This window comes from Felis catus, chromosome B4 (genome assembly GCF_018350175.1).
Source record: "Felis catus isolate Fca126 chromosome B4, F.catus_Fca126_mat1.0, whole genome shotgun sequence".
Classification (NCBI taxonomy): Eukaryota; Metazoa; Chordata; class Mammalia; order Carnivora; family Felidae; genus Felis; species Felis catus.
The window spans coordinates 128,799,616-128,822,682 of record NC_058374.1 but is presented as its reverse complement, the minus strand read 5'-3'; the positions used below and the strand labels follow the sequence as shown (position 1 = coordinate 128,822,682).

The 23,067-nt window shown below is 45.6% G+C and overlaps 1 long non-coding RNA gene across 2 annotated transcripts in view; it reads right to left on the bottom strand.

Annotated features, from left to right (window-relative positions):
- LOC123386727 overlaps window positions 1-23,067 on the bottom strand; it is a 391,865-nt gene that overhangs the window by 230,703 nt on the left and 138,095 nt on the right. The gene's annotated exons all lie outside the window — the stretch shown is intronic.

Genomic DNA, 23,067 nt, shown 5'->3' with positions numbered 1-23,067 from the left:
AACCCATCTAGCAAACTGAAAAGAGCTCCAAAGAGCTGCACAAAATGAAAGGCTTTTATAAGGAAGAGAGGGTGGGGGAAGGAAATTACTAGCAAAGACTGGATTGTTCCAGGCAAAGTCACCTTCCCTTAGGGGATGGCAGGTGTCTATCAGGCAGATGACCTCACTGGTTCTGATCAGGTGAGCCCAGATTAACCAGTTTAAGATGTCACTCACGGAACAGGTTGAAACTGTAATTAAATTAGGTCTTGAGTGTTCATTTGGTGACAAAGGCTTAACACTAGTGACTCCATTTGGGGCCTGTAGTCTCTTTTTAAGGGGAGCCAAGGACACATAAGATTCCTGTGTTTTGCAGAAGCCGTGATAGCCATCATCCATCTTCGGCCTTCTCTCTAGTAACAAATCTTCTGTCAGCCCCGGGAGTTCCTGTGAGAACTTAATGGAGCCAGCAGGCTTCCCAGGGGCCCCTTCTTTCCTGAGGCCACGGGTGTCAGTCCCAACTTTGCCCAGCCGACCTTCAGAGACTGGCTCCTGGGGAAGGACCGGGGAAGCCCAGGAAGGGCATGAGGAAGTGCACTGTAACAGGTCGGAGGAAGCCCCGCACACAGGCTGCACACAGCCCTGCACACTCAGGATGACGTCACCCAGTGAGAACATCAGGGTAGCAAGCATGAACTTACTCCCTAAATTTCAGGTTTAAAAAATACATTCTTTCGGAAGGCATTCTCTTTCTGAACCAAATGGAATCTGGCTTCTAGGGCCATTAGTGAGTATTGGTTCCTCTCCGTAAGGTCGCCGGAGAACTCAAAGCGACAGAATCAGTACAGAAAACATCATGGGTAGCACTGTTCTTTCCTCCCTCCAGGCAGTCTCCCCAGCTCCCTCTACAGAGGACGGCTCCTCTCTCCATGGTGAAAATTCCAGCCCTAAAGACCACCCCTGGGAGGGAAAATGCTCATCCGTTCCCTGTCAGTGCAAGTGCAAGTCAACCCTCCGTATGCTGGTGGCGGAAGCAAATTGATATACCACTTGGTACTTCCTGATGAGCCTAGGGAAGAACCAAATTATCCTCTGTGCATGCATGCGTGCGTGTGCTTGCGTGTGTGTGTGTGTGTGTGTGTGTGTGTGTGTGAGAGAGAGAGAGAGAGACAGACAGACAGACCGACACACAGAGACAGAGACAGAGAGAAGACAAAAATCTAACTCAAGAAAATACTCCAAATACGCATACCAATCACCTCAGCATATTGGGATTTGGGATGATTTTTATTTCTTTCTTTGTACTTTTCCCTATTTTCTAAATTTTCTGAAACTGCCTTGTAGTCCTGCCATAATCAGAAAGGAAGCCATTGTAGCCCTTCCTTCCTCCCTCCTCTCCTTCCTTCCTTCCCTCCTTCCTTCCCTCCTTCCTCTCTTCCTCCCCTCCATCCTGCCTCCCCCATTCTTTCCTTCCCTCCTTCCTTCCTTCCCTCCTTCCTTCTCTCTTTCCTCCCCTCTTTCCTTCCTCCCTCATTCCTTCCTCCCTTCCTCCCCACCTCCTTCCTTCCTTCCTTCCTTGCTTCCCCCCTCCTTCCTCCCCTCTTTCCTTCCTCCCTCATTCCTTCCTCCCTTCCTCCCCACTTCCTTCCTTCCTTCCTTCCTTCCTTCCTTCCTTCCTCCCTTCCTTCCTTCCTTCCTTGCTTCCCCCCTCCTTCCTCCCCTCTTTCCTTCCTCCCTCCTTCCTTCCTCCCTTCCTCCCCACTTCCTTCCCTCCTTCCTTCCTTCCCCCCTCCTTCCTCCTTTCCTTCCCTCCTTCCTTCCTCCCTCCTTCCTTCCTCCTTCCTTCCTTCCCCCCTCCTTTCTCCCTTCCTTCCCTCCCTTCTTCCTTCCTCCTCCCTTCCTTTCTCCCCCTCCTTCTTTCTTTCCCTCCTTCCTTCCTTCTCTCCTTCCTTCCCTTCTTACTTCCCTCCTTCCTTCCTTCCCCCCTTCCTTCCTTCCTCCCTTCCTTTCTTCCACTCCTGTCTTCACTCAGGCCTGTGAACTTTCAGGACGCCTCCATTGACTGTAAGCCCTTAGAGTTCCACTGCACATGAAGCTGCATTTTGTTCCCTTCTGTCTGACTGCCATGAGCGGCCGCTGTTATTATTACCAGCTTTCCTCCTGCTTCACCATCTAGAGAGACAGGAGCTCAGAAATCCAGCCTCCTCACCTCACACACAGTAGGTCTAAGGTTGGGATGGCTGGGACCTGTGCCTGGAGTCTGGAATGGAAGGGGAACTTCTGGGGGTCATAGCAGTCTTAGCCAAGAGGAGAGAGAGAAAGACAACTGGGACAGAGGGATCTAAGACGCCACGGTGCTGGTTCTGCAGTTCTGCGTGTTTTCACGAGAGTAATTTAGTTCTAATTACTGACAATAATTATTTCCCAACCCACAGTGGGAAGCTGTTGGGCTTGTAGCTATGGCAAATTCCAAAGGCCTCTACTTGGGCTGTGCCTCTGTTGTGAAGCAGTCTGGACCCCAGAGGTTCTCTGGTAAGAAAGGCCGAGCCAAAGGAGGCCAGGCTGGTGGCCAGAGTATCAGCAGGAGAGCATTAGCCTGTGGAAAGAACACCCGCTACAGGGCCGGGAGACCCAGCCGCGTGGCTAACTTGGACCTCTGTGCAAATGTGGACCTCCTTTTCTTTAATTTTTTTTTTTATTTGAGTATAGTTGACATGCGCCCTTACATTAGCTTCAGGTGTACAGCTTAGTGATCTGACATCTGACATCTGTCATCTCTACATGTTATGCTAAGCTCACTACAAATGTAGCTACCAAATGTGGACCTGTTTCAGCCCTTGCTGTTGCAAATGTAGACGCCCCCGTCCCCATCAAGCCTCAGTTTTCTCATCTGTAAAATGACAATAACATGCCAACCTCACAGGCTTGTTGTGAAGATTGAATGGAAGGTTCTAGAACAGAGGGCCTTTGTTGGATTATGGCCTTCCATCACTCTTTCTACCTTCCTTGAGTAACTACAGTTCAACTTCCGACTGAAGAACTTTCCCCTCCCCCACTCTGTTCACATGCCTCAGTGGGCACCCCTCACGTGGCTCAAGTGGCCAGAAGCCAATCATGTACACAGGTCCCTGGCCCGCTGGTTCTCACAGGAAGAGTGCGTGTGCACATCCAGTTACAAAAGCCAAATAGAAATTGTACATGAACCCAAAGTGAGGCCACGCAAGCAAACTGAAATGTCAAGTTTTCTTTTTTTTTTTAAGACTCAAACTATATTCATTCAATGTAGGAAAACTGATTAATTCATGCCTGTCAGAAGGTCTTTTTGTGGAATGCCTTTGGTTTTTTAAAAGCATGAGTACAAATTAATTATTGCTTAACAGATGCACTGTTTTAGACATAGCCTTCTGAAACATTAGATCCCAGGGGGAAATAGCTACCGGGCTGCTTGGGTGTTAAAAATGATGAAATCCTAACTAATTCCCTTCTGGCTCTAACAATCTATGAGCATCATGTGGAAACTGTAAGCCTCTGACAGGCAGAAGGGAGTATTTGAGGATTTGGGAGCAAAGCTCAACAATCAGGAAACCATACTGTGTCATCAAGCAAAGGAAGGAATAACTAAGCAGAGGTTAGCACTCTGCTGGGCTCTTTCCGTGAGTTTTCTCACTGAAGTCTCACAAAAACCTGACAGGTTGGATTATTATGCACACTTTACAGATGGGGAAAACTGAGGCATGGAGAGGGTATAATCATTTCCACAAGGTCACCCATAAGACAGCAGTATAGTCAAGGTCACAGGGCAGGGCTTCAGAACTTTAAAGGCATGCGTGCCCAGCACCAGGAGAGCCCCTCTGAACAAGCTCGGAAGAAGCAGCCACAGCCAGTTCACTGAGCCCTGCACGGTAACTCAGTTGTATTGTCGCTGGAGCCAATAGTTTCTGCCCTGGAACTTCTTGATTCCCCAAATTCTTGATGCTGCTGAGGAAGCAGCTCCATGGGCACATTGGTTCCTCCATGTTGTTCTGCGTAGCCCCAAGCCCAATGGCTGCTGCTCCAACCTTCCCAAAGATATGGAAATATTCTACTACTCTGTTTGAAATAATTCCTGCTGAAATTATCTACCATAGCCTCTGTTACCTGCATCCGATTCCCAGTCAGGTCAACTCCAAACCTCATTCAGGTTAGGAAAGGAAGGGAGGGAAATAGCCAATGTGAGTATCTGAACACAGAGCAGAACTCTTCCATGGGGGGGTTCACTTTCATTTCTTCTGCCAGTGGGTTCCACGTTCTTACCTTGGGATAGCTATGACTGGAGCGAGTTTGGGACTGTTGATTCCTATTCTTCCTTTTCCACATTGTTGCAGAATTGCTCACAGAACATATATATTTAGGAAGCAGTGATGAATCTTCTTTCTTGGATGCCCTCTAATTATAAATCAGCATTTAGGAAGCCCTTGCACATTTACACAGAGTTTAACAAAAATGTTTCATTAGATATTCCTTAGGCTGATGTGCCACACCAGGCTCTGGAACGGGCTCCAGAACTCATGTGGGGGAAAACTAAGCATTTGTGTGACCAGAGTAAGAAGGAGCATGTTCTGGGATTGGAGTCCCACTTCCATTGCCTCCCTGATGGAAGGCAACGTGGGGCCCTAGAGTCTCCAGGCTTTGTGTGAGCATTTCACATCCATCCCAGTGCTTCATAATACTATGCACCCATGGACATTTATTTAACCATTTGGTGTTATCTGAGCCTTGACTATAAAATTAGTCGAAATTATAACAGTACATGATTCCAGAAAATTGTTGTGGAAATTAAAGGAAATAATGTGTATGCTTCACTTAAAACAGGTCCAAACAAAATTGAGTTCTATCTAAGCATTTTCACCATTAGTATTTTTCACGTGATTTATACATTTTACATTACATTTTACATTTGAGGGATGGGAGGCTCAGAGAAATGCAGTAGCTTACCTCAAGTTTCTGCTGTCACTTCCTGTCTATCTGACAAAATGTCATCCTGCTTCTTGCTCCAGTTCAAATGCTCCCTTCTCCGTGAAGCTCTCAGTCATACATACAGACTCAGCACCGCCCCCCCCACACACACACACATACACTCTCCAGGTTAGGCGTAATATTTCCTCTCATTGTACGTTACACTTTTCATAAGACTTAACACATTTGTGCCATATAAAGTCAACAAGGGCACTAATAGTGTCCCTTGCTATGAATGTATATATTTTAATGTTTATTTATTGTAAGAGAGAGTCCATGCATGCATATTCCGGGGAGAGGCAGAGAGAGAGGAAGAGAGAATCCCAAACAGGCTCAGCACTGTTAGTACAGAGCCCAACATAGGGCTCAATCTCAGGAACCATGAGTTCATGACCTGAGCGGAAACCAAGAGTTGGCCGCTCAACCAGATGAGCCACCCAGAGGCCCCAGTGTCCCTTGTTATGAATTGCAAGACTCCACAGAGACCCCCAGTGGCTAGCATTGTGGCCTTGCACATGATAATAATAATCATAACCTGTGTATGTGGAACAATCTTTCATTTGTGCCCCATGATGCAGTTCTAACCCTCCCCCTATGGACTAGATATTGCTCTCCACATCCTACAATAATGAGATAGAAGCTGAGAGATGTGATGTCATACACCTTGTAAGAGGTAGAGCCAGTGTCTCAACCGAAAAGCTTCTGGCTGTTCTAAGACACTACTGTCACATCGGTAAGAAGCTTTGGGATGGAATGGAAGCATGGAGAGGTGGGGCAGAATGGAGACATAAAACACAATGAGGAGAGGTAAGGAGAGGACAGTGCATGCAGGGAGAACAGCATGCACTGTCCGAGTCCTAGGGTAGAAAAGAACAGTACAACTTGACCAGTGGACCACATTTCCACAATAAAACCAATAAAACCATCTGTCCTTTCCTTTTCTTCAAGGCTTTTGTGAACATGAAAAAAAAACCCAAAACTAGAACATGTTGAAGGAAAAACCCAGTGCTCCCCAGAAACAAAGGATTGTTAATGTTATCCCAGTGACAATGGAGATGACTGGGCCTCAGGGTGCTCTCCCAGTCAGAATATCCTGGCCTGTCCATGCTGACATCAAAACTACTGGGGGAGGGGCACTGGGTGGCTCAGTCACTTAAGTGCCCCCCACTCTTGGTTTTGGCTCAGGTCATGATCTCACAGTTCGTGGGTTCTAGCCCCATGGGCTCCATGCTGATGGTGCAGAGTCTACTTGGGATTCCCTCTCTCTTTCCCTCTCTCTTTGTCCCTCCCTTGCTTGCTCTCTCTCAAAATAAATAAATAAACTTAAAAAAAAATACTGGGGGCAAAGAGTCATTCCTCCTCCTCCTCCTAGCCATGGCTGTGTCCGATTCTCCTTCTCTCCACGGGGCTGAGATATGTCAGAACAGAATATGAGGACCAGACCTACTGGGCTCAGGTCAGCCTGGAAGGAACTGGGTCCCCCAGGCAAGAACCGGTCATGTTTCTGGCAGGTCAACAGGATGTGGGAGTCCCACAGTGTCCCACAGTGTCCCACAGTGTCCCACAGTGGGGGTGACACTGGGGATCTAGGCTAAAGGCCACAGCTGATGGTTGGCATCTGGGCACCCTAAGCAAAGGCAGCTAGGACCCACTTCACAAGAATATGTTTGACGATCAGAACTCCATTTTTAAAAATGCACAAATTTTGTGCAGGAAAAAAAAAAGGGGATGGACATCCTTTCCCCCAGGTAAAACACAATACAACACCATGAGCCAGGAACTAGGCCACAGGAAATTTCTTGGTCACATCACTCAAATGGAGCGCCAGGGCCAGAGCAAGTCTAGGAGCAAAGTTTCTCTGATGCTGTATTGCTGGAGCCCCTGACTAGAAGCCATACTTGCTTCAGGATGGGCCAGGCTGTTCTTCTAGGTGGAAGTCAGGAGTTTCCATCTCCTGAGTCCTATCTCGGCCCCTGCCCCACAAAAACTCAGGACCTTGTGCCATCTGAATTCACAGCAAGTTATATCTCTGCTTTAATAACTGATGGGATATCAAGAAGCACCTAGGAGGCTCAATGCTTGAACATGTGATGTGATTAGGAACCAAGGCACACATTAATTCATTCTTTTTTTTTTTTTCATTTATCAGACATGACAAATTAAAGACTGTTCCTGACTTTAAGGTGCTTGCATAAGACAGACATGTAAATAAATTATTATGTTCTTTGAGCAAAGGGCCATGCACAGGCAAGCCCATTCCTATGAGGGCTTAGAGGAGAAGTGTCTTAATCAGACTTGAGAGAGTGAAGGAAGGCTTCTAAGAAGAGATGAGGCTTAGCTCAAATACTATAGGATAAGAACGAGTCCACTGGATTAGGAAGAGAGAGAAGAACATCTGGGAAAATATCTAGTTTACTCAACATGTCTTTGCGGAGACTATAACATGTGCCAGGTACTCTACTAGGGAATGGGGACATAGCCAGTGAATGAAATAAACATGGTTCCTGGCTTCATGGAAACCGCACCCAAGTACTTACCATAGACACCTTATAAAACCCTGATTGGCATCCCTAATGGACAAAGCAATTTGAGAGAAATTTATTTTATAGAAATTGGCAGAAGGAATAGACGAAGGTCAAAGAAAAGCCAGAATCAAGCCAGATGTGAATATAACCAATGACTTTAGTCTAGGGACTTGAGCCAAAGTCCTAAGAAACCAAGTAGTATGATGGGGTAGCAGGCTGATGCCACAATAAGGTAGATCTGATGAAATAGCCACATCTCTGAGTCCTTTGGTAGGAACCAAAACTTTATAACCCAATGTGAGAGGAGGCCAATGTGGGCGAAATAGATGATGAATCCCTGGGTATTCACTTGATGGCTTTTGGAGAAGAAGAAATTTAAATTGTTAAGGAGGTAGGACATTATCTCATATCAAGAGTTTTGAGGCAAAGAAGGTGACCCTGCAGCTGAAGGGTCACTTAGTGGTCTGCATCAAGGGAAGAAGTACTAGCAAGTGCCAGGAGGTGGAAGAAAATGGTGGGTGGGTGCAGCCAGTGGTGAGCCCCTATGAGGTTCCTCATGGACTCCTGAGAAGAACAGAAAGATTCAGGTGGGGTTAGAGTCCTAAGGTCTCCGTGGTAGGAACTGAGCCAGAGTAACCATTTTGGTGTTTACCCTCAGAGAAGGCAGGATACCCCAACTCAAATTCCACCACCTCTTGTTCACCAAGACTCTTCTTGGAGGTCAGAACACCAGATCTCAGGCCAAGACCCCCTGAAAGACAGAATGGCCAAGAAAGCAAAGTGAGCCTGACTGACCAGTTTCTACATAAATAGCAGCATTTCCCTTTCAAGATGGAGTAAAAGAAGTAGGAGTGAAACCAGTGGCCAGTGTTGGGGATCTTAAGGAACCCTGTCACAGACTTTGAGACATACATGGATAAAAGGCAAATGCTCCTCTTACAGCAAGATCGCCTTGCCCTCTGAGCCTCCACATTCTTTCTTCAACTCCTTCTGTTTCAAAATATCTTACCTCCCCTTACTACATATAACCTTCTTTACAGGACCTAACCTCAACACCAACCGCCCCCACAGTGATAGGCTGGCCTGACCCCCAAATAAGCCCAGAACTGCTCACTGCTCTCTGCCAGGCCTTGATTCTCCATGGCAGGAACCAGGATGGGAAAGGAGAGGTCTGGGAGAGGATGATGAAGAAAATGCCCAAGGGCATGATGGGTGGGAAAAAGTTTATCAAAGGGCAGCATTCAGCTCAGCTTACAAGTCAGGAGAAACTGGGGCACAGAGAGGCTAAGGGACTCAGCATATATCACACAGCTCAGAAGTGGCAGAACTAAGCTGTGAACCCAAGTCAGATTTGAATTCCCAGTCTAAGTCAGAAATTACATCATGTCCACGGAATAATCCCAGTTAATATCTGTTGAATGTTTAGCACATGTCATGCCCTTTTAAGCACATTTTACATGAAATAACTCACCTAATCCTCACAACAAACCATGATAAAGATTAGTATTTGGGGCGCGTGGGTGGCTTAGTTGGTTAAGCGACCAACTTTGGCTCAGGTCATGATCTCATGGTTCATGAGTTCGAGCTCTGCGGCGGGCTCTGTGCTGACAGCTCGGAGCCTGGAGCCGGCTTCAGATTCTATGTCTCCCTCTCTCTCTCTGCCCCTCCCCAGCTCATTCTCTCTCTCTCTCTCTCTCTCTCTCTCTCTCTCCTTCAAAAAGAAATAAGTATTTTTTAAAATACTTTTTTTAATGTTTATTTATTTTTGAGAGAGAGAGACAGACAGTGTGAGTGGGGAAGGAGCAAAGAGAGAGAGGGAGACACAGAATCCAAGTAGGCTCCAGGCTCTGAGCTGTCAGCACAGAGCCCGATGTGGGGCTTGAACTCACCAACCCCGAGATCATGACCTGAGCTGAAGTCGGACGCTTCAGGTACCCCCATACACAAGTAGAACCCCCTCACTTTTACAAATGACCTACATTACTACATGTTTTTGCTATCTGAAAGCAATCTAAAGAGGGCTTTCGCTTTTATGGAAAAAGTCATTACTGGACTAATACAGGTCTTTTGTAAAAGTGAAGAGGCACAATGTGAACTTCCAGAAAGTAGGAGATACTCGTACATCTATTTTACAGATGACCAAAAAACAAAAACAAAAAAGAAAACAACTTGAGGTCACCCAGTTAGTGGGTTTAAATCTAGACAATGCACCTCCAGACTTTCTACTTTTTGCTCACAGTAAATAATCACTTCATTAAGCCTTTGATGGGGAAACATACATAGGCTGTACCCAGAAAGCAAAGTAACCCTTGATTTATTCACTGGGACAGACTGAGTCCAGTACAGAGACCTCTGCCAAGATGGACAGGGCAGCACAGCACTCCTTCCCCTAAAATCAGTTTACACGCTTCTAACCCCAACAAGCCTCGAGGATGCTCTATTTTCATGCCAAAACTGTACCCCGGATCTTCCTGGCCTCAGACCAAGACACCTGGTCATGAAATGGGTGGGTCCTTAATCTGCAGTCCAGAACTTAGGGAGGTAGAAGTGATACCTTGCAAAGGAATTTGAACTTGGCCAGGCAGGAGTTTGGACTTGGGGAAAACACATGAGTGAAGAAGGTCAAAATCAGGTGCGAGAGGATCCCATCCCAGCGTGGTTTTGGATCACACCATGGGCAGTGCTCTAGAAACCCCATTCTCCAGACTCTGTTAGCAGCCAGTGTCCTGGACTTTGGACTCTAAGGCATTGCAGAAAAGGGACAAGACATGATGCTGGGTCTCCTGCCTTTTCAGCTTTGACTCTGAACTTTGTGGGATGTGAAACCATTTGAACGAGGCCTCTAGCACAATGGGTTTAGCTCCTGGCCCTGAGCTACCCCATCCTTCCTCTCAGTGTCAGGAGCATAGAAACACTGAGGGTCAAGGTCTACCTTTGTCCTTCTGGGCTGTGCAACATTGGGCATGTTACTTAACCTCTTTGAGTCCCAGATTCCCACCTGTCAAATTAAGAGAGCTGATAGTGATGGGACCTAATTTGCTGCATAATTATGAGGATTAAATGAAAGTGGTGGTTTAAAATACTTAGCATCAGGGCGTCTGGGCAGCTCATTTAAGCATCCAACTCTTGATTTCGGCTCAGGTCATGATCTTATAGCTTGTGAGTTCGAGCCCCACATCGGGCTCTGTGCTGACAATGCGGAGCCTGCTTGGGATTCCCTCTCCCTCTGTCTCCCTCTCTCTGCCTCTCCCCGCCCATTCTCTCTCTCTCTCTCTCAAAATAAATAAACATTAAAAAATTTGTAAGTGCTTAATATCACACATTACAAGACCTCAGCAGATGTGTGCTAATGCATTATTTTTTCTACCTTTCTTGAGGTATGATTGACACATAAAAATTGTATATATTTAAGGTGTACAAGGTGTTGTTTTGATATTCATATACAGTGTGAAATGATTAGCATATCCATTATTTTGAAGGCTAGAGCACACTGTTGAAACAAATCCCAGTTGCCACCCACTCAGGGACTGCCACCACCCTCAGATTTGCCCAGTTAGCCATGGAGGGCTCCCCACGCCCCTCCCCCCCCCTCCAGTGACTGCTGAGTGGTCAGCTCCCCCTCGCGCTGATACCATGTTCTGCTCAGAAGGAAGAGCAGATGTGGACATGACCGGCAGAACACTACTGGGGACATGACGTCAGAACCCGAGATTCTGGGAACAGAGCAGAGTGCCAACACTCACTCTGTCCCTGTGAATTCCGATACTCTTCTTCCCAGAAAGTTTTTATTTTTTATTTTTTTAAAATTTTTGTAATGTTTACTTATTATTTTTGAAAGCAGACAGAGCGTGAGCAGGGGAGGGGCAGAGAGAGACAGGGACACACAGAATCTGGAAGCAGGCTCCAGGCTCTGAGCTGTCAGCACAGAGCTCGACGTGGGGCTCCAACCCGCTAACCATGAGATCATGACCTGAGCCGAAGTCAGACACTTAACCAACTGAGCCACCCAGATGCCCCCCCCCCCAGAAAGTTTTTAAAGAGAGAGAGAGAGAGAGAGAACACATTATTTTACTGACTTTAAAAGCACTGACCTTTTAATCTGTCCTTCCGGGGAGAAAATGGTTTGTGCTTCACAATTTCTTTGGAGTCAATGATCCTGAATACATTCATCGAAGCCGACTCTCATAAATCTCTATATGTACAAGTTAAAAAGATAATGAAGCTCTCTGATTCTGAGAGCCATCCGTCCTCGACAATTAAAAGTCCCAAAATGCATTCACCTCAAACTCTTCTCTTTCTGAACCCAAAGAACTTTCCTTGCCTTCTCACTCCTTCTCATAATAATTCAATAAAAACAATACCCCCTGAGCATATTTTCTCTCTCAGTTCCAAGGGAGCCCTGGAGAGAATACAAAGTAAATAAGAGAATGGGAGCCCATATTCTCTAAGAACTTAGATCAGGTGCAAGGCAAATTCAATTCTTTATCCCACCAATATTGTCAGGTGGGTGCTAGAGACAAAACAGTGACCCAGACAGGCATGGTCCTTAAAGATATGGGGGTAAGGGGCACCTGGGTGGCTCAGTTGGTTGAGCATCTGACTTCGGCTCAGGTCATGATCTCATGGTTAACGAGTTCGAGCCCCGCATCGGGCTCGCTGCTCCCAGTCTGTCCATGTGGAGCCTGCTTTGGATCCTCTGTCTCCCTCTCTCTGCCCCTCCCCTACTTCTGCTCTCCCAAAAATAAGTATTTAAAAAGAAAAGAAAACATCGTTTACGAAAACAGGATATGGAGGTTAAAATCTAAAACACTATTGAAAATAAGTAATGAACAAATGCCCAGCTAAAATCAGGGGCACAGACTGGTAGTGGGGGCCAGACTAATTTGAGTTCCTACTGTGTGACAACATGATAAAGGACACTCTGCAGGTGGGATAGGATTGAGCTCTACAAGGAAGGGGCAGCGATGTTCTGCTTTGTGAGGGCATTAACTGACTGGCCCACAGTCACACAAAGAGAACGGTGGCAGAGCTGAGGTTTGAAACTCAAGTGTGTGTTCTTTCAGCAGTAGGAGAAGTGCTACAGTGTGAAGATTTGCCTGAGATGCTGAATCCAGAGCCCAAAGAACTGACTGGCTCCCGAATTTCTGGTGCCTGCTAAAGCAAATTCCTCATCTGATACTGAGGTTCGCAGAAATGGACATGTGTTGTTCTTTCCTTGCCTCGGGCCAAAGCCTCTTGCTCTGGGGAATTCCTGCTCGCAGCTCCCCTTTGGGTGAAATGGAAGGTTCCCCTGTTTGTTCCTCTGTGAAGAGCCAGCCTTCATTTCCTAGGGCTGCCATAACAAAGAACCACTAACATGGTAGCTTTCAACAACAGAAATGTTTTGTCTCCCAATTCTGGAGGCCAAAAACCCCAAATCAAGGTGTCAGCAGGGCCATGCTCCCTCTGAAGTTTCTAGGGGAGAATCTTTCCTTGCCTCTTCCAACTTGTGTTGACTTTTCGTATTTCCTACCTTGTGGTTGCGTCCCTCCAATCTCTGCTCCTGTCTTCACATGGCCTTTTTCCCTGTGTCTCCATGTATTCTCACAGGGACACCAGTCACTGGATGTTGGGTCTACCCCAAATCCAGGATGATCTCACCTTGATATCTTTAACTAAATATATCTGAAGAGATCTTATTTCTAAATAGGGTCACATTCTGAGGTTGTGGGTGGACCTGAGTTTGGGGAGATATTCTTCAGTCCACCACGGGACCCTATCATCTATTTCTTTGGCTTTGTTTATTTGTTTGTGTGTTTTTAAGTTTATTTATTTCGAGAGAGAGAGAGAGAGAGAGGGAGACAGGATCCCAAGCAGGCTCCACACTGCCAGTGCAGAGCCCAATGTGGGGTTTGAACCCACGAACTGTGAGATCATGACCTGAGCTGGTCAGGAGTCAGGCGCTTAACCAACTGAGTCACCCAGGTGCCCCTCTATCTCTTTGTTTTATAAAGACAGATGTTGGTCAACTCAAAATAGTCTTTCCTAAGTTTATTATTAAGCTATGAGGCAAAAGTGGAGGGGACAGGGTCTAGAATGACCTGAAACGTTTTTATGATACCATCAGGTAAGGTACTAACAATACAGAATACGAGCTATGAGATATGGCTTGTGGTATTAACCTCATCATTTGCCAACTGTGTGAACTTGGACAATTTATTTAACCTCTCCAGAAGCTCCATTTCTCAGATAAAGAATGGAAATTTCTAGAGGTTTATTTTTTTTTTTAATTTTTTTTTCAACGTTTATTTATTTTTTGGGACAGAGAGAGACAGAGCATGAATGGGGGAGGGGCAGAGAGAGAGGGAGACACAGAATCGGAAACAGGCTCCAGGCTCTGAGCCATCAGCCCAGAGCCTGACGCGGGGCTCGAACTCACAGACCGCGAGATCGTGACCTGGCTGAAGTCGGATGCTTAACCGACTGTGCCACCCAGGCGCCCCTCTAGAGGTTTAGAAATAGCGAACTGCCCACCAAAGATTTTTGTTATCTCTTCAATACTAGAGATTATTGCTTGAAAGCAGCTCACCTACCAAAGATCACATATCAGGTTCACTTTTCATCCCCTTGGGGCTCCACGGCACATACTGATGGTATGTGCGTCACCTCCAGCCTGTGTTGGCTAAGGAGTAGCTATACCTTCTCCACCCTCCATTTCCCCATATTTAGACGGAATGAAAGGGACGCTGAGGGCTCAGGGGGGGATGCAGTCCCAAGGCGGGCAGAATCAGAGTCCCTGAGTCACCACCACAGGGAAGACTAGCCAGTAACAAGGAGCAAAGTTGTGAAACTGGTAAATGAACCAAAAAGAAGCATCTGCTACACTGTCTCTTCGAGTTGGGGCCTTATTTGTGATAGCACATAACATCAGCCAGACGATACGCTACCCAAAGTCATGGGACAGGAAGACTGAGATACAACTACACTCTTCCTCTGAGCCCCACACCCTTCCCACCATGCTTTCCATTCTCGGATACGAAAGGGAGTGGGATCTGGGCTCAGGCCAGAATCTCCATCGCAGAAGCAAGATGAGCATTTGGCCCGAAAAGAGCTTATCCTGAATCTCTCAGGAAATGGCATTCGATGGATGTGGTGCAGAAAATCAGTGCTAAGGGGGGCCGCAGAGGAATGCTAGAAAAGTGGACTAAGCCTATCAGCATGAAGATTGAGGGTGAGCTCAGTGCAGATTTGGAGGGAAATCTCCACACGGATGAGCAATTCCTCGGTTTCTACAAAGGGAGAGATCTTTGAAACCCGGAGTGACCTCTTTCAGACTTAACCGCGTCTTCATTTTCCACACAACCAGCCCAGCACAGGACAATGTCTCAGAGACAGTTTTACTGTTCTTTTAATAAACCTAAGCCCTCTCTTCTCACTCCTGCCACAGAAATGTATGGGCCTGACGTAAAGAAATTGCTAACTACAATTGCGAACATCAGATATTGAAACTCAACTGTTGGAGTTTAAAAAAATAAAATAAAAAGAACGCTTCTTGTAGAGTACATTCCTTTGAAAAGCCTTTGTATTTCCCAGTATTGAAGTGATGGTGTTTCATTCAGCCAAACATAAGAAATTTGAAGCCATTGTAGAATATCCAGAGGAAATTTGTGGATGGAATTTTCTGCCTGGGATTAAAGGCATGTTTGAGCAAACGCTTAGCATTTTATTGTACATAGGAGATCCCATCAGAGCTGGGGCTTTGTTTGGTGGCAGAAAGGCCTTTATTGCTGCATTTAATGCCTTGTGTTATAGATAGTTTTATACATTCAGAGCCCTGGATTTGAAGTCTGACAGACATGATGTTCAGGAATTCATTATAAAGTTTTGGTCCTTAGAACCCAAAACAATATTCAGATCTAGCCATCCTGGCTTCATCCCAAGGGAGAGACACTCACAAGGGACAATGACAAATGGGAAAAGTCAGTAAAATTTTATTGTTGTTGGGCTTGTACCCAAAGCCACAGGCATTGCCCTCTGGCAGATTTACCTGGAGAATGTAGAGATGTTCACCTGATGCCTGTCAGGGATGGATCTACTCTGACCCAATAGGGCAAAACCCCACATTTACCAAGTGATAACATTCAAGTCTGAGAGAGAGAGACAGAAAGAGAGAGAGAGAGAGAGAGAGAGAGAGAGAAGCCATTATCATCCCTTTGCTAGGCAGTCAACCACCTTCTAAAATACCAAGCCTAGTCATATTTCTAGAACTTACTTATCAGATGAGGAACTCCTGAGTAGAGGGCAAAAGGAAAGCAAAGTTTGGAGGGTGGGAGGTGAATCATTTGGATGCAATTCACACCCAAATACTTACCTTCCCTCAAAACACAATCCTCTCTCTCTTACCACATTTTGTGCCCCTGGGAAAGTCATCAGCCTTGCTTTAACCTTGTCCAGATGACTGATGCAAATAATAAAAGGAATAAAATACATAAAGTTTCTAAAGCAATGCCTGAACTCTACCGAGGTGGCGCCTTTCCTAGCTCAGATCAAAACAGGCCCTAGAGATTAGGGGGAAGTCTGAGCATAAGCTGGAGGTAAGGTGGCCTCAGCGGCAGAAAGGAGGAAGGCAAAATTAGAAGGTGCTGGTCTGAGAGGGCTTTGGGAGAAGCGCTTTCATCTTTGACAAGGCAAAACCTGGAACAAGAAACAAGAGGCAGGCTCGCTCTAGGGCTGGAGTACAGGTCACAATGAGATCCTCAGCTAGTCTGAGTATCTGGGATTTTTTATTCCTCCTCGGATGAATAAGCTGGTTGGTTCCAGAACCCGAGGCAGCCCCGGCCTGCTGTGGGGATAAATGGCCTGGGCTGCAGAGGATCGGAGAAAGATGGAGGCAGGGAGCCAGGCAGGTTATTACAGATTCCAGGTGCCAGCATACAAAGGAAGTGGAGTCTGGCGATCACAGGCCGAAGAAGTGCCAATGCTTTTTGACAACTGTCATTTGATTTAATTGTTCCGAGGCAGCATTGCTCAGCAGTAAATACACTGTGGAGGTTCAAGAGAACTCGGAGGTTCTGGTGGCCACTGTGGCGTGATGAACAACTGGATAACTCCATCAAAGGGGGCGGGCCGGGGGAGGGGTGGAGATGGCCGTGAAGGATGCTGTGCTGCTCTATTGTTCTGGCAGGAAAATGTCCAGGAGTCAGAGCTCAGCAGCTCCTCTTCTGGGCCCTGCTCCCTGATCTAGAAGTTTATTCAAGGTCATCCTTGTTCAGTCCTCCCTGCCCTACCGGGGAGGCCAGGGAGAGCTGGCTTTTGTAGGTCTTCCAATGACTGGGCAAGTACAAAGCGTTTTCCTTAACCAGCACTGTTCAATGAAGGTTATAATGACCTATATTTATTGAACATTTATAATTTCTTTTTAAAATTTTTTTAATGTTTATTTATTTTTGAGAGAAAGAGACAGCATGAGCAGGGGAGGGGCAGAGGGAGGCACAGAATCTGAAGCTGGCTCCAGACTCTGAGCTGTCAGCACAGAGCCCGACACGGGGCTTGAACTCATAAACTATGAGATCATGGCCTGAGCCAAAGTCAGACACTCAACTGACTGAGCCACCCAGGCGCCCCTGAACATTTATAATTTGAAAGCACGGCGTAAGTGCATTTTGAGAATTACCTCATCTCATTCTCTAAATAAACGTACGGCTTCATAACAGTTATAAAAGCAATTGCTCCAATGAAGAAACTGAGGCTCATGTGTGTTGAATAATTGCCCACAAATATGCAGCTGGTCAGCCAGCCAGGAGCTCACTCCCGTGCCCACACCCCCAAACTCCATGGCCTTGCTTCCAGGAACAAGAGCCTGATGGAAGCATATACTTGGTGCCATTTCCTCTAGGATGCATGCGGTTACAGGAAACAGATTGCTTGCCAGGAGTTAGTATTAGAATTGTTAGTACTTGCTTAATAAATTCAGCACCTCACCAATGTAAGGTCTCTGGCCAAAGTCTCTGAAGTTTCCTTGGTCTTTTCCTGGTGGCTGAAAGATACTGTCACAGTTCCAAATGTGACATCCTACCTAAGAGCTACCATTCCTCTCCCTGCTCCCCTTTAAAGGGAGACTCTTCAAAAGAATTTTCCTTACCCTCTGTTTCTCCTTCACCTCCTGCCATTCTCTCAGGAACCCAATCCAATCAGGCTATGTTTTGCACCAACCCCATTAAATCGGCTCCTTTGAAGGTCACCAAACTACCTCCACACCACCTGATCCAACAGTCAATTCTAGGTCCTAAACTCTTAACCCATCAGTGGCCTTTGATACACATGACGACTCCAACCTTTGTGAAGGACTCTGCCCACTCTTGGTCCTCCTATTACTTTTCCATCTCACTCTTCTGATGGCTTCCCTTCATCTTTGCCAGCTCCCAACTCTTGGTGTGTTTCGGGGCTCCTTCTTCTGTACGTCTTTAACGTCCATGGGTAATACTACCTGGTAGGGCTTTAAACACCACTCATAAACTTAATCAGTCAAAGAGTATGTCTCCAGCACTAAATTTCACACTGAAATATAAGGTTGGCTTTTTGACCTCTCTACCTAGTTGTCTCCAGAGTTTACATGCCCCCAACCTGAACTTTTGATCCCACTCTTTTCTCTGAATCTAATTCTTCCTCAGATGACCCTTCTCAATAAATGGTAACTCTATTCTTCCAGTTGCTCAGTCCAAACCACTGGAATGATCCTTGATTTCCACCTTTCTTTATCACTCTACATCCAAACCATCAGAAAGTTTTGTTTGGTCTAGCTTTGAAGTAAGTCTGTAATCAGACTACTTCTCACCATCTCTTCTACCAATCTTCTGACCCAAGCCACCTTCACCTCTCACCTGGGCTGTTGCAATGGTCTCTTACTCTTCTCTGTCCTTCCACCTTTGGTTTATCATATTCCATTCTCCAAAGAGCAGCCGGGGTCATGTTTTAGAAACATAACTCATTCCTCAACAATAAGTGTTCTTAGCCTTCCTACTCAGCCCCCTTCAAGAATGTGAAAAGCCCATCTTCTGGCCACCCCCCCCCACTACCTCTCTGATTTTAATTCCTAACACTCTCAGCCTATCCCAGTGTAATTGTAGGTTCTGACTACTGGCAGATTATGTAATCAGTTTACGTAGTCATGACCAGAATTTTTTAATAAAATAGAATAGACAATATTACAGAACACTGCATATAGTAGAGGTGAGTATTCTTTTGTAAGACTCTGAATTTGGTGAGAGTGTGTGTGCATGCGTGTGTGTGTGTGTGTGTGTGTGTGTGTGTGTACTGGGTCCCCATGTAAAATTTACGTCTCACTACGAGTCATGGCCCAACAGTTTAAGCCTTAGCTCACTCTGCTCCAATCACTCAGATGTCTCTTTAGTTTCCCTAACATGGCAACCATATCACCACCTGAAGGACTTTACCCTCTTCCTGGAATTCTCTTGCACCACTCACCTATCCCCTCACTTCTTAGCAATCTTTCCTCAAGGTTCACCTGATGAGAGAAGTCTTCTCTGGTCACATTATATAAAATAGCTCCATCCATCCTACCCTGCTTAATTTCTTTTCATTTTGCTTCTTACCACTTGACATACTACAGATTAATTTGTTAACTGTGGGGTGCACAGTAGTGCAGAACCATAAAAATGACCATTCGTCTCATGAACAATGCAATCTCAACAATGGGGAAAATTATGATTGTTCCATGACCTTGAAAAATGTTTGTCAAGACAGTACTCTTACTACCATTTGTAAATCTAGAGAGAAATGATAAAATAAAACTAATAACATAGTCCTATTTCCCTTCTTATGTGTCCCCTCTCTGTGACAAGGTTATATGTCTTGACGTCATTTCCCTTCCCACTTGCCAAGGACAATGGAACATGAGAGCAAGTGATACCTAACTTCAGAGCAAAGTCTTAAGAACTAGCTCTTGGTTCATCATGTCTCTCTTTTCAGTCCCAACAGGGCCTTCTCCATATGCTGGCAAAATAAGATGATGCAGAACAGAGCTACAGACAACCCCCAGTGCTCCTGTAAGGTAAGTAAGGAACAAGTCTTTACTGTTCTAAGCCAGTGGTTCTTAAACTTTAGTGTGCACAAAAACACCCAGAGGGCTTGGTAAAGCAAAGACTGATCAGCCCCATCCTAAGATGGTCTCAGTAGGTCTAAGGGAGAGACAAGAATCTACATTTCTTTTTTTTTTCTTAATTCAAATTAGTCAACATTACAGTGTAGTCTTGGCTTCAGGAGTAGAATCCAGTGATTCATCTCTTACATATGACACTCAGTGTTCATCCCCAAAAGTGTCCCCTCTTAGTGCCCATAACCCACCCACCTCCCCTCCAGCAACCTCCAGTTTGTCTTCTGTATTGAAGAGTCTCTCATGGTTTGCCTCCCTCTCTGTTTTTATGCTGAGAGAAATAGGTCAGAGAAAGACAGATGTATGATTTCACTCATGTGGAATTTGAGAAACACAACAGATAACATAGGGGAAGGAAAGGGAAAAAAGATAAAAAAGAATCTGCATGTCTAACAACTTCCTAGGTGATTCTGATGCTGCTGTTCAGGAACCACATGTTGAGAATCACTGTTGTAATTCACTAAAGATTTGGGGGCACAATTGTTACTATAGCACAACTTAGCCTATGCTAACTGGCACAGAGCAGAATAAACATATACAGATATAGGAAAAGAATGACTCAGGCAGAAGGTACTTCAGGGCTTTGGAATCAGACAGATTCCCCAATGTGTCAGAGATTGTACCAAGATTCATGAAGGTGAGTTAGAGTTTCTTCTCTCAGAAAGTTCATACCCTTTGGAATATTATCTAGATTTTAAAAAAATGACTCCTTAATCACTTCCCCAATGGTGTGACACTTATGATTCCCTCAAGTGACATTACACTGAATCAATATGGGCCCATTTAACTATTTCTCCCAGAAAAATTAAAATTTGATTTAAGGTATAGTAGTTAAGTTAGTTATTTCATTAGTCAGTTTATTTAATTGTTGTTGTAAAAGTAACAAAAGAGCCTGAGGAAAAAAAGAGAAATGAGATATTGAGAGAATTTTGATGCCATATCAAAGAGAACATGCTCTCAGTTTTGGGGTTCTAGAACATCGATGGAGGCTCTCACCCCAGCTCTCTGGAGAGCAGAAAGAGAAGACCAAGGCCTCCTATGGCTGCCCTGCAGCTGACCTGGACCTGCTTCTCACCTCACAGCTGATCTTCACCCTATCTCTTTTCTCTGCTTCTCACCTTCTCACCCCTTACTCATCACTCCATCCCCAGGCCTCCTGCCCATTCTCTCAGGGCTGGCTTTGGACGTAACTGCCTCTGTGGTGTTTTAGGTAATATGGGCTGAGCCTTCCAACTCTCCATTACTGTGCTTGTCACAGTGCTCAGCATGTACTAAACTCTCATTAACCATCAGATGGGTAGATGGATGGGTGGGTAGGTGGAGGGTAGAATAGTATAGGTATTAAATGTATGAGCCCTGGAATCAGGCAGAGTTGGTTTGGAATACAGCTCCATCACTTACTATCTCAGTGACTGTGGGCAGATGATAAATTTTTCCACGCCACAGTCTTCTCATCTGAAAAATATTGCCTACATCATGGAGTAGAATTTTCAGGAATATCAGCTTTTCAAAAATCATTATAGGAGCTAGTTTAGTGGATAGTGAAGGACGCTCCTTCAAGATTGTTTTGACAATGATGGACGAGGAGAAAGACAGATATCAGATGCTGAAGTAAGGAGGGAGGAAGAAAAGTTTAAAAGAATTTAGAATTCAAGAATGGGTGAAATGATTCTTGGCATTCTGAAGACCCACACTGATAAAAGTGGATGAAACAATCAGCTTCAGGGATCTCCATGGACATCCAGAGGGGAGGGCAAAAGGGAGATGCATATACTCCCTTTCTCCTTCTACAACCTTGAGAAAGTGAGTTAAGAAGTGGCTTTAATTTCCATCTGCTGGTGCTCTAAGATGGGAAGGCATTGGAAAGCAGTTAACCCTAAGAGCTCTGATACTAAACTACTTGTAATCCCTCTTCCTGTGGGGTGAATAGATAGAAGTCACTGCCTTTAAGAGTCAATGTCCATGCAGGAAAACAGAAATCCAAGTAGGAAATTTGAAAAGGGAAGATGCAATCCAAGGAATGAATTATGAAGTGTTGCTGAGGCTGAGAAAGCAAAGAGCAGAAGGTGTGATGACCTGGGACTGAAAAACTGCGGGAAGCAGCAAGCACCCTAGGGCAGGAGGAAGGCTGGGGGAATGGCGCAGGCAGAGACCAGGGTGCATTCACACCAGTGCTGTAGCCATGCCGCCTGGTCAGCGCAGAAACTGCCCAGGAGAGCGGGCCCCAGTCCATGCTCAACCCATGGAGAAGGGCTGATGATGGCAGACACATGGAAGGACGTCCCCTTCTGAGGCTTTGATCGCCAAGAATCGGGTGCTGTGTCTGACACCGGGATCATCCCAGTGCGAAGCAGCCCTCTCCAGAGATGCTGCCAAGAGCAGAAAAAGAAGAAGCCAATGCAAAGCCTTCCCTTTCTGACAGTGTCTCCTTATTGATAAAATTGAACAAGGAGCCAGATGGCAGGGGAGTTCAGGAAATGTAATTTACACAGGCTCCCAGCCTCAGCATTACAAAGAAAAGTACAAGTCTATTACCTCTTCTGCAGAAGGGAGGGTAAGCTGGGAGGGAGGAGATGACGATGGTGATGATGTTGACGATGACAAGGACAGTAAAGACAGTGGTGGTGATGACAACAATTATAATAGAAATACATCAACAGCAGCAAAACCAGCATTTATGGCCAGGCACTGTCCTAGGCACTTCATGGATTTACTCAGGAGCAAGAAGGAAGAGGAGAGGAATCAGAGGGAAACAGAGTGAAGGAGAAGTAGCCCCTCCTGCTCTGAGACTGAGGATTTCATCGCTGAGAAACTTCTGTCCTTGTCCTCTCTCACACCCCTCCCCTTACACACACAGACAGAGGAGAAACACACACACACAAAGAACAAGTATTGGCTGACAGCTGGGGGCTGGCCATGGTGCTGAGAACTCTTTATCGCATTACCTTATTCAATTTTCACAAAAATCGTATGTTGAAAAGAGAAACAGGACAAGAGACGTTAAGTAAGTCACTCACAGCCAGTAAATAGCTCACAGATGGCAAAATTTAGTTCTGTCTGATTTCAGAGCCCATGCTCCTTCAAATTAAGTAGAAAGAGTGAAAGCTGTTCTTACCCAGATGTCCAAAACCAACGCTCCTACCTGCTCCCTCTCAGAAAGCTGCCTTCATTTCCAGAGAGGTTCTGGCTTCAGGGCTGTCTTTTAACTGGGAATCTACTGAGGGAGCACGGAGCCTCTGGCCTGAGGCTAGCCACTCTGGCCTAAAGGGGATTTGCTTTGAGAAAGGGGTTTTGAAGTTGACAATGAAAGTAATTTCCCTTCTAATGGAGCCTAAATAGCAGATCTTGAAAGCCCAGCCAAGTAAAGAATAGTTTAAAAGAAAGAATGAAAAATTCAAAGTACTGCCACCAACTGCC